The following is a 13,238-nucleotide window of genomic DNA, read 5'->3' on the forward strand; positions in this document are numbered from 1 at the left end:
AAATTGCGAGGTTCTAATTTAATAAAAATTATTAGTAGTATGACTTGCCATGCACAGTGTTTCCTGGCTGCAGAATTTCCCTATGTTTTAACCCAAGCAGAAATCAGAACTCAATCAAACCGCATAAACACGCCTTTCTCCAACCTTTTCTTCTCAGCATGAATTATTTTGTCAAACATAAGTTTCATGATGTCACAATAACTGAGTGAGCTGATTGACTTTATATCTTAACATAACTTTATAGCTATAATTCATCTCATTATATTGGAATTCCATTCTGATGCTTTTCCGATATGCAAGGCTGCTTTTGGTAACCTTCAGTTCAATTTAAGAAATCTGCTCCGATGTACGATCTATTACTGCTCCCTCTTGTTCCGAGGTTAGTTTACTTACACAAGCGCAAGTATATCAATACCATGTTACATGTCTTTCTATCATCATCATTATTATTCCAGTGCTTTTCCTGATGTTGTCGGTGGTTTTTGTGCTATCAGGTCAATACTAGTATCGCAATATTCTAGGCAGGTATCGACACCGATTCATTGCAAGGGTCGCATTACATCAGCGATCAATTCGCAACAGAACAAGAGGCCTTTGTGCACTGTCCTTCGAAAACCCCACGCTGTGCACTTATAGCCTTTAATGTTATATGATGGACTGCTGCAGAGAAATCAACATACAAACCAACATACAAATCAACAGTGACGAAACTGACACTCTGGGATTATTATGCATTGCTCCCAAGCAGTTTTAGTATAGAATAAATGAAACATTTTAGAGTCAACCCTCAAATGTGGGAAGAATTACACATCTAATATTTTCTCCATGAATAACTTTTTAATAATTTCCCAAAACCAGTGTAATTTTATATCAGCAGTAAATAACATTCTGCTTAACGAATTTATAATTGCCACACACACACACACACACACACACACACACAAACAAAAAAAAAACTGTTGCTATTTTGATATCTCAGTGATGTTTCTATATTTATATGAAATTTTGCATCACAGTCGTACATTGTGGCTTTTTGTTAAGGCTTCAATGTTTTTGCTCAATAGAAAGTAATTTCAGACTACCCGTGATGTAATTTTGTAATTAATGTAATGTCTTGTGGACAAAATCTCTTTATGCACAATCAAGATGAAAATCAGTTGCAGGCTGGTCACAGAGCTTCTCAGATAAACAGACGGGAAAAAAAAAAAATCAGCACGCTGAAACTGCTTATTAAAATTTATTTTGTGTACAACATGTTTCACAAGTTGCTTCTTCCTGTTCACACAGCAACATTAACTCCACAAACTACTGGTTCGTGTTCCGTACTAAATTGTATTTGGTAGTCACCATCAGGATCCGCATGCTTCAGCACAGGCGAAGGTTTTTTGCCAGATGAGGACGTGAGGATCTTGACTCTTTTCACGCTTTTCACCAAAATAAAATGATGACTGCCCCTGAAAGTAGCTATACCTTTGTTAGATTCACTTTTGGATTGAGTTTCATTGTTTAATTCAACATTTTAGCACAGCTCAGGCTCTTGATAGACTTCCACGTCGTGTACATTGGGATTAAATGATTTCTTAATAGGAACAATTTTTGATGTCTGGGGTCAGAGGAGACCGGGCAGACTGGTAGGACACCATAGAAAGACAAGGGCAAGTCAAATCAATGACAGTCCTGTCAGTCAAACATCAGTGATTCAGGGTTGTTTATTACTTTCAGCTGCTTTATTGACAATTAAATAGACAACGGGGGCGCTAGCAGGGCAACAATGAGATCATTTCCAAGTTTGAGGTCACTGATATGAAAATACGTGTCATTTTTGAGTTGCACCACTATGTGTTTGTGTGTATGTGCGTGTTGGTTTCTTCACTTTCCTCCTCCTGTTCCATTATGTCAGCACACCAACTTGTCTTTGACATGGTGCTGTCTAAAACAGCTGCTTGGCTTCTAAGTGCAGCTAAACGTAAGTGGCGAAGTGGCGCTCTTCACCGATCGATTCTCCAGCAACACTCGAATGCCACCCATCCCAAAACTATGTGTGAAAGTGGCAGTGCTGTATTGTTACGAACACTAGATTTTGTATTTCATCACAAAATTAAACCAATTCTGTTTTTTTTTTTTGTTTTTTGCCGGCACGTTAAACCACAATTACGATCTAGAGAGTTAGTGAGGATTCATTTTACTTTCTTGCTCTTAAGTACTATTTTCAAATTGGCCTAATAAACCAATGTGAGAAAAATATTTTGGCAACGTGGGGGGCAATCGCCACGTTATGTTCGACTGGATCTACTCGGTTTTACTTCATCCTATTCTCTGCGTTTAAACTACGCAGCAAAAACCACCTGACAATTTCATAATAAAAGGTTCCCAATCGGCAATGGTGATGTTTGCTTCAGATTAAAGCTCAGGTAGACCAGGTTAAGATGTACCGCACAGTGGGATATGTTTGCACTAGAAATGTTGTTGGACATCATTGCATTGCATCTCAAGTTTGCTTTGTCATGGGTTTTCTACTGTTTGTTCATTTCACCTCCAATTCTACTTTTGTCGCATATGAATGTACGGATCGTATACTGTGCCACATTGATGAAGTTTTTGTGTTTGCAACTAAGGCGTAACATAATCCATTCAGCAGAATCCATGAACATGTCATTAAATAATGAACAAACAGTTTCACATGATGTCACTGAGTAGATTGGTTTGGTGTATGCATGGGAAGCAAAGTACACATTTCTCAATGCTTTGGGAAATAACTTTTTTATTCATTCATTCATTCATCTTCCATACCCGCTTATTCCCGAGCTCAGGGTCACGGGGGTCTGCTGGAGCCTTTTCCAGCTGTCATAGGGCGAAGGGAAGGTGACACCCTGGACAAGTCGCCAGTTCATCGGAGGGCCACGTAACTTTTTTTATCCAAATGAAAATGACATGGCAAAATGACATCTAAAGTTTCACCACACGCACCTGTGTGATCTTTGTTGACTGGGGAGTTTGATTTGAGTATGTAGATTCCCTCTACTTCCTGAAGAGTAGCGGGAAGTAAAAATAAATACATAAATACATAAATAAAAGCCTTCTACCTAAACTATGAAAGATTAGTCCTTCCAAAATTAGATGAATAAATACACGGTCAAATAATTACCCAAATGTGTCATTCATTCTCCTGATAGTGCAAAGCGCTTCCAGACACCTAATTTGGTCGTGATTTAGCACCGTACAAATAAAACTTGACTAATAAATTGAGTAAAATGTGTCATTCATTGATTCAAACACCAATTCATTTTTTTTTTTTTTAAATCTCTATTTAAGTAATATACCCTGTGCTGCAGTACGCCATGAATTTATCTTATATGTCGACCTCATCCGCCAAAAGTCATGGGATGCCTTGTTTGTGGCATCTCAGATGGCTGACAAGTCAGATTCTGAAAAGACCCTCTTCAGTGAATTGTGACTATTCTCACTGAATGTTTTGAGCAGGTTGTTGACTGGGTACAGAGCGGCGGTGCCAGTCATGTGAGCCACCAGGGCCAAGGAGTCTGCATATTTCAACAGTGTAATTCCCTCACCACTGCAAGAGATGGTTGTGTGTGGTTATAAAAAGTCCATGTCGCATCAGTTAACACGAAATTCTCATTCAGAATGACTTTAATTCAGAATGGGGAAAAAAGCAGCGACGCATTTTGGTGGCTGAATTTCTCACAGTCATCCACATCTACACACTCGCTTATAGCCAGCAGAATACACCCATTGACATGCTAAAGATAAGTAAAATACAAACTACAAAAATAAATCTTGGACTCCATTTCTCTGTGGAATTCAATTTAATTCAATTTAAAACAACTAAATACAATGAGGTTTTTTTTCTTTCTCGTTTTTCTTCTTTTTTTTTGTTTTTTACAACCAAACTTACTTCCTTGTTCCACCACCTTATGTGATAAAACACATCAAGTGTGAACCGTGAGCACGTGTCTGCGTCAGCAGTTACCCTTTGAAAAAAAAAAAAAAAAAACCCCACACAGTTCACAAATATCTCCTTTCAAGTCCTTTCTTTTCAATTAAAATGATTAATCACAATCACAAATGGCCGCATCTGCCCTCTTGTTCCAATTTCTGTTTTCACACTTTACTACTAATGCAAACCAGGATGCAATTATGAAAATGGGAGGAACACCACCTATACCGTCAAAGCGCGGAACCATTCCAAATGAACTGTCAGTTCACTAACTTTATGACTGACTGTTTTTATCTCACGCATGCACACAAATGTAGGCCTATTGACTGAAATAAATGTTATTGTCATTTTCAGTTAGGTGGCATTGACATTTTTCTCCTGTGAAAAACACAAAGGAGAACCACAACAAAATGAAACTGTTTAAACTGCGCTTTTGTCCGCTGACCATGACGTTTCTGGACAGCAGCATTTTGGAATGATGAGATTCTTTTTAGGCACCTCATGTTGTACACGGTTTTTGCCACCTCGTGCACATAAAAAACAAGTGGCGCTGACCTGCGAAGCTGTTGCTATGCTCAGATTCCTTAAGTGAAGGTGAAAATAAACGTGCAACCTTGATAAATTTGCATAGAAAGCATGTTTTGTTATTCGTTGTTTTGTTTACACCTTACTCCACTGCTGTGAATACAGCTGTTTCTCTCACATCTGGAGCATTTTTATCAACATTCATTCATTCATTCATTCATTTTCCATACCCACTTAGTCCTGAGCTCAGGGTCACGGGGGTCTGCTGGAGAGAACCCACGCAGACACAGGGAGAACATGCAAACTCCACACTGAAAGTGTCCCAGGCCCGGGCCCCAGAATCGAACCCACGACCTTCTTGCTGTGAGGCGGCAGCGCTAACCACTGCGCCGCCGTGTCACCCAGTTTTATCAACAATGTTTTTGGTAATTATTACCTAATGACTGCTGATAGTGTCAACAGAGTCCACCAGTTTGAAACTCAGTCTTGACTAAAATTCATCTAAAGTACCTTATGAAAGTGTATCAAAAGGCAATGGCAATTTCAACCTAATACTGTGTATCGTCAGCATAACTGTGGTGGCTGACCACAGTTATGCCGCCCCTTTCTTCAAGTTGAAAGGGGTGGGGTTGAGCCCTTAGAGGCCCAATTGGACCTAACACAGCTGGTGGACTGCCGAGGCCTCTTGAGAGTCTGGACTGCTATCATTCATGTTAATTATTATTTAAAAAAAAAAAAACTAAAAAAAACAAAGCACTGTTTGAAAAGTTGTTTTCATTGATTGCATTGGACTGGTGTGATTTCTATTTCTATTTCTAGAAATCACGTACATGGATTTCTATTTTTATTGATGTCATTTCTAATGATAATCTTCTATTCGGTTTTTAATTGATAGGTCTTACTCATGAAAGGGAAGATGTTACAGGGTCAAGGTGCTGAGTTTCATTATGTGTTGAACATAAATGGCAGTGAACATTTATCTATAGCGTGTCTTTCAGGTCCAAGCGGGGCTAAATTGGTTTAGTCTAATCCTGGCACAAAAAAAACAAACGAACAATCCCAGACTACTGCATAGTTTGCGTTCCTGTTGTAATCTTTGTTGATTCCAATTACAACAGTGCCCTCTAGTGGCTGACAATGAATGCTTCATGAACACAGTGAAGGCACTCTGTTTCATTAGCTCAAGTGTGCTTCTGTCGACTCCAAGCCAATGACGTATGACCTGGCAAGCGTGTGTGTTGTTAAGTATGATTTACCTTATCCTTCTGTTCAGCTGACAATATGGCTTTTGATTTGAAAATAAAGGCCAACTCAGTGTCCTATCGTACGCTGTCCTCTTTTCAGGCAACAACAACAACAACAACAACAACAATAATAATAATAGTAAAACATTCAAATAAGCTATTATTAATTTTCAGTTGTCTTTATTGTTTAAAGCAGCCTCAAACATCTTTGTTGATATTTGATTTTGAATAAAAAACAACAATGTTGTCTCTTCACAAGAGGACATCGAAGTTGTGTATGGTGGCGCTCCTTGCAGTGGCAGCAGCTGTTCCACCATACATCAATTTTTCAATTTCCTTTTCACAGCTATTAATTCCTTATACCCTCGTCTTTCCATCCCTGCTGTGACATATGCATCCCTCTCCACCCCCCACCTCTCAATTCACCTTTTTTCTCCATGTCTTGTCTTTCTGAGGGAAGAGAAGAGAAGGGGGGGTTGGGAGGGGGGGGGGTGGAACTGGAGATTGTGGTTAAATACATGCACGAACAGCTTTGCTCGAACGTGCAGCGAGTCTTGCTGGTGAAGATGGTGAGGACGCATCAACAGCCATGTCTGTTGCTGCAGGAGCTTTTTGCAGCAGTTGTAGCAGAGAAGGAAGCTGGCAGGATTACAAGTATAAGATAAAATCTAGGACTCTCATGAATATTTTATTTCTGGTTGGAGGCAGGCAAGGAGGGGGTGAGGGCGAGTTTTCTGAGGGAAAGCTAAAGTGGCAGATTAAGAGGAAGGAAATTTGAGATTTATTTAAGTAGATCCAGAAGCTGGTCCCACAATTTCACTTTCATTTTGGAGTTGTGCTTTGCGTTCTTGTGACTTCAGTTTGCTTGTCTCAGGGTTACCTGACCCGTGCTTCCAGTCCAGTCCTCCTGTTTGTCTTCACTCTGATCATTACCTCGCCCTCCTCCGTCCTGCATGGCTGAAGCCTCATCGCCATCTCCCCTATATCAATGAGTCATTGCCTACATGTCCATCCATCGTATGCCTTTTTTATTTTTCAACAAAATCACTTTCATTCCCATATCAATCAGCTTCCTCTTTCTCAATTTCTCTGCCTTTTACGTCTTAATATAGAAAGCATCATCATCAACAACATCAACAACAACAACAGTCAGTTCATATTTGACTAAGATTTACTGATCTAGCTTTCAGGGAAGACAGAATAAACCCAACTCTCTTTCTAAAATCGTGACCAGAAATGTTGTGTTAGCGCAGTTATTTTTTGTACAGAAACTTTATTCACCAGGATATAAACTCTATGACCAAGGGACAACATTTCCCAGTGTGCTTTGGGAACAATGCTGTTTCCCTGCGACCACTTTGAGGTAGATTTCGGGATGTTTGATTGGGGGAAGGGTGGCTGTCAATCTGTGCTATGCATGTCTTTGTCCTCCTACATTAATATTGGTGTTTCCAACATAATTACATTCACGTTAGCTCGATTCTATAGACTCTGAAATTGACCCATTGTCCTACGTTACATAAGTAGAGAGGCAACCAGGACGTACGTCCTTTCAAGAGCGCGTGGCGTCGAGTGTGACTCAGGCTAATGTTGCTAAGCTAAGCTTTATTGCCAAGACTCGCTTGTCTTTGTGGGGGGAAAATGGGGACTTTTCCTCCCGCTACCAATGCTGTGTTCTAGCAAGGTCCTCAGTTGCTGTCACTTAGGTTTACTTCCAACATCAGCTACATTTGGGTATCAATTACCAAGAACTCTATAAAATGAAAACGACTGAGACTGATATTGATGTAGCTTGCTGACGTCATGAAAAACAAGTCGGTAAGAGGCACTCCTTAACATTCAATTCAAGAATTGCAATCAATTCCTCTCTATATCTTAAGTGTCCCTTTTAAACCTTATTAATTACATGAAATAATCATTTGAGAGGAATTCCGACAGGGTTAAGGCGCAACGATACCATTGTGCAGGTAATTGCTATACTGTACAGAAATGATATAGTATGTAGAGTAAAAGGCTCATATTTCATTCCAAAATACACAATCCTGTGTGTGAAGTAAAATGTATTCTTTTTTTGACTCCTGTGGAGAATCTTTGAGATGGATGCCATTGGTAACCCCTCATGAAGTCCTCTTCATCGATGAAGCAGGGCTCAATCTCACAAAAAGGCACAAACACAGCCGCAATATCATTGGACAGTGTGCAATAACACAAGTTCCAGGCCAGAGGGGAGGCAACGTCACCATGTTGTGCAGCCTTTAGCAATCGTGGTATCCTCCACCGCCTAACCCATTTTCCAACAGGAAGGGAAGCCAGGCCAACCAGAGCAAACCCATTATGCTGCCATTTGGGACAACGTAAGCTTCCATCAGGCCGCTGTGGTTTGCACCTGGTTCAATGACTACCCCAGGTTCACTGTCCTTTTTCTGCTAGCACACTCCCCTTTAGCTGCTTAAGCTGCTAGCGTACTCCCCTCTAGGTCTGCTTGAGGATTCGTCCCAACTGGGGAGCTTTTCCTGGCCACTTGTCACATCATTCTTGCTCTAGAGGGACGGTTGGTTTTCTCTTTGATTGTGCAAAGTGCCTCGAGACACCTTTCAATGTGATTCTGCACTTACTATAAATAAAAGCTGAGTGATTCACTGACTGTGTCAGGGAACATGATTGTGGGACACTGACAGTGAAATAAGCCTCTTTTCTTTATGGAAAATGACCGAAACCTCCTCATGATAGCTCTATTTCATAATGTCAGTATCAGAGCTGTTTCTTGCTATAGGCGAACTAGGCGAATGCCGAGGGCCCCAAAGCTCCCTGGTGGCCCCAGGCTGCATGTTCAGCCTCTTCTGAGGAGATTTTAAAAAAAAAAAAAAAAAACAGTTTTTATCGGTAGCTATCTCATGTGCTTATTTACAACCCTTATATGCCTAGAAATAAAAGTTGGCTTTAAGTCAAATAAACTGCAACAATAAGCTGTGGCTGGTGGTTGTTTTTTTTTTTTGTGCCATTATTAGGTCGGTTGGACCGCACTGTCACACAGTTAATGATGTAGTGGGCGGGCCGGCGACGCCGACAGGTATGCTGGGAATTATTGATAGCTACCATTCGTTCCCGTTACCAAGAGGATTTAAAAAAAACAAAACAAAAAAACAACAACAACACACAAACACCATAATGGCATCAAAAGAGGTTATCCCAGCGTTGCGGAAAAACGGAAGAAAAAGAAAACTGATGAAGAAAACCGGGCAAAGGATAAAGGTAAGTTATTTGTTGGTAATGTGGGCTGGAGAGGTGGAGGTGAAACGCTGCTAGCTTGCTCGCGTCGGATAAATGTTAGCTGGCTGGCTAATATTTGTTCGTCATGAACTCAGCTTTTTTTTTGTTGTTGTTTGTTTTATGAAAGTTGGCCATGTCCTGCCAAGTTAACCTGTCCTGCCATGGGAATGACTGATTGACTCCAGACCCGTTTATTCAGATTCTAACAAGGAGGGAGGAGGGCATGTTGTTGTAGTCAGTGCTCTGGGCATTGTTCAGTGCAAGTTGTCTCTCACTTATTGACACTGAATGTTATTTTAGCCTTACTTAGAATTATTTTGCTAAGCTTAGTGTGTATTTTATAGGCCCCTAATTAGAAGCGGTGCTACTGTTTTATATTCATTTGGCATGGTGTTGACTATTTTAAACTACTGTGGTAGTGGAGCTTAGTTTTATTACTTTAACTAGAACAGTGTGTAAACTACTGCAAAAAACTCTTAAAAGTGACACTTTTGTAATTGGGTAAAAGCTAAAAACAAATTCATTTTAATTTTCCTGTATTACTGCAACATCACTGTAATGATAAAATGGGAATGTGCACTCATGATCTATTTTGCTTGATGATCCAATGAGCTTTGTCATTGCAGGAGCAATTCTGAAATATTTTGGAGCTCCAGACATTGAGCCAGGGGTATCTCCCTAACATCCTGACCAGGAAGCTCCAAGACCATCGCGTTCCTCAGAACCTCCTTCTGTCCAGGTAAATAATGTGTCTTATCATTAGGTGTTATGCTGATAAGTGTGTGTTTTATTGTTGCACTTGTTGCTTTGTTGGATTTTCTTATTTAAAGTGAACATTTTTTTTATAAATACTCAATATGTTCTAATTATTGACATATAGAGAATTATTTTCCTTGTATTGTCGTATTTTTTATTAAATCAATTTAACTTGCCTGAGTGGCTCAACTTAAGATGTTTAATTTTACCTGTAGCCTGTTTTGCTCATGAAGTGTAATAGATTGTGGAATCTTGGTAGACCATCTAAAGGGATGGGAATCTCTTCATCACAGTTTGACAAACTAGAGGCCCCCAAACAGCATCTTGCCTTGGGCCCCCACGAAGCCAGAGACGGCCCAGGTCAGCATAATATGTCATTACAAAGGCACTCTCACACACACACACACACTCTATCTCTCCCTCTCTTTAAACAAGAACATGTATTTCAATGGAACAAATTCACACAGATTTTGTAACTTGTATAAATCTGATTAAAAATCCTAACAGAGGTCCCAAATACAGATGTGATGCCAGCTGGATTGTAGAAAAAGGTGGAATCCACCTTCCGGAATGACAATAAAGTAAAAAAAAAAAAAAAAAAGAAAAAGAAAAAAAAAGTGTAAGACAGGAGGTGTACAGGGAAAGTGCTCGGTGAAAAGAGGATTCAGATGTGTCAAAGGAGGGGGAGAGAAGGTGAGAACAACTGAGAGAGGAGGAGGATAATGCTGGGGGATGGTGAGGAATGAGGAAGCATAAATAATCCATTGGAGAATCACAGAAGGATTAAGACAAGGAGGGAGCCAAAAATATCTCTAGCCAAAGGCGACTTGGTGTAACGTCCCCGGTATGAAGCGCTAAACAACTGCAACCCCTTCTGCTACCAGTCTCTGCCAACTCGGGGTAAAACTTTTCATAGTGCAAAGTCTTCACAGTGCTGCAGCGAATCTTCCTGTGTTGTCAAAGTTCAATGCTTAGACCCAAATCAATATGGCTAAAATAAATAATGTTATTAACTTGCAGGATTTTTAAATCCCCCCCCCCCACATGACAAGTGAGTCTTGTTTTTTTTTTGTTTTTTTGTAACGCTAACCAGTGTAAGCAACCCAGCCCTCCTGCTTTTCAACATAAGCCAGGACGAGCTGCCAACAAAAACTTGAATGTTCTTTTCCTTGACATTTGACATTTCACGCCGTTTCTGGTTTGTGTAAAATTGACACGTTGAGCTAAACACAGTTACATTAGATGAACAAGGTGGTGGTTAAATAAAAGTCAATTAAAAAAACATGTTCAGTGTAACATATCGTTAAAATGAACACATCAATTGAGCATGTCTTTTTTTCACCACTATCCTAAAAACAATTAGAAGGAAACAACTAAAAAAAATATTCAATTTCACAGTCTCAATAAAAATTCAAAATTCCAAATCTAATTCAGTATACCTGCAGTTATTTTATTATACACATACGCAAAGGACCAACATTTGACAACATTGTCACCTTATCACAGTGTGTCCTTACCGCAGCTGCTTTACATTGATATTTCAATCCTAATGCAGTCAAAGAAAGAAAGAAAGAAATTCTTTTTAAGGACATGAAATTTTCAACAACATACTTAAGGCAGTGCACATGTTACTTTAAGAGCCTTTACTTTTTAAGACACAATTCTTAAAAGGCGCAAATGCCACCGTTCTTAGGGACCAATTATGTCAGCTACACCATTACCATTGTGATCGTTAATGTCCCAGTCACCTGCAAAAACCCATTTGGCAAAACTATAAATACATCGGCCCATCATTGCCCGGAGAGAAAACAACACTTGAAAATAAAATTTTGCAGCAGTTTGAAGAGACCCGTCTGTTGAAGAGAATATAACATATTATATAAATATAACACTTCTATTTTTGTGTTGTTGTTTTGGAGGTCAAATACTACTGTTATATGTGAAAATCGAATTATAATTTCAGTCAGTTAGTCCGCGTTCTGCAATGTCCTTGCATCTGTGTAAATTTGAAATCTTGGAATTCACGAATATTTGCAAACACTCATCTGCACAGAGATCTACTGAGTGATTCACTGATTAAACATTATACGTAGGGACCATATTAATAGTTCAAGTAGACAAAAGTACATGGTTTGTTCATCATCTTGCCCACACAAAGAAGACAATGCAGTAAAGTCGTAGTATTGCTCTCTGTCTTGTTCAGTGAGTGCTGCACTAAGAGAAAAAATGACTAAGAAAAAAAGAGTAAATGCATATTTTTTTCTGTTTAGGAAAAGGACGGATCGTACTCACTGTAGGTTCTTCTACACAAACTCAACTTTCTACACAAACCACTTGGCCTGTCCTAAACGGAGAAGTAAAACTCTTTAAGACACAGTACATAAGGCTTACATCAGACTGAGCAGAATCGTCCTCGTAACCTAATAGGAACTTCAAAACTCCAAGCAGCTTTAAAACATAGTAATACATCAATGTGGCTGAACGGACAATGCACAAAAACTGGGATAGAAATGCAAAGGTTTCTGGTAAATGGGTGAAAAACAGTGTTTGAAATGAACTTACGGTATGTTATTATTTATGTTAGCGTAAAGAGGTATTTGTCCTTTGAGCCTGTGATACAAACACGCAACACAACACACTGCAGCTTATTTGATCCATAAAATAATGACTTGGTATTTTATTGCCTTGTATACATGGACATATTGTGCTGTGTTTACTTGTAGAAACCAAATTTTGATCCGCAGTGCTTGTTTTTAGAAACAAACAGGATCTTTACAGGATGTCACATTCTGACTGAACCCAGGCTACAGTATCTATTTTACAAAATTTTCTCAACGGCGTCTAAATGCCATGGTACCTTTAACCACATTCTCATAACACACAAATTTCAATCCTTGTGTGTGCGCTGATTCAATCTGCATCAGGCATTTTGTAAAAAAAAAAAAAAAAGAAAAGAAAAAAAAACATATATATCTTAAATGCGATTTTGCCACCCCAAACAAACAGCCCGTGCTTGGTATTCGAAGAGATGTGAAATATTAGAAGTGACCATTATGTATTTCCAAGTTTGAAAAGGTATATGACTCCATAAGAATAAATGCAATTCACACTGCATTTGACTGCAGATTAAAGAGTTAAAACATTAAAATATGCTGAAAAGTTAACAAAGCCTCTAAAGCCGAGAACGCAAGAGTTTTTTTTTGTTTTTTTTTTGTTTTTTTTGTTCCCCTTCAATTGCAATACTGAGATCTTAGAACTGAATCTCGTGAAAAGACAAAAAAAAAAGGTTGAGTCCAGCGCAAGATGGCCTTTAATCTTTGGACCGAGTGTCACAGAGAGCAATGGGGAGGCTGAAAAACTGTATGACATCAGGTAACACATTCTCAAATGTGAACAAATAATACATAAGGATTGTTTATGGGGGGTTTTTTTTTCTTCTTTACATATGACACACTGTTTTAGTAAGGACTGTTTAGAACGACAAATTC

Source organism: Nelusetta ayraudi, unplaced genomic scaffold, assembly GCF_046127955.1.
Source record: "Nelusetta ayraudi isolate G7.1 ecotype Tasmania unplaced genomic scaffold, CSIRO-AGI_Nayr_v1 ptg000052l, whole genome shotgun sequence".
In the NCBI taxonomy this organism is placed as follows: domain Eukaryota; kingdom Metazoa; phylum Chordata; class Actinopteri; order Tetraodontiformes; family Monacanthidae; genus Nelusetta; species Nelusetta ayraudi.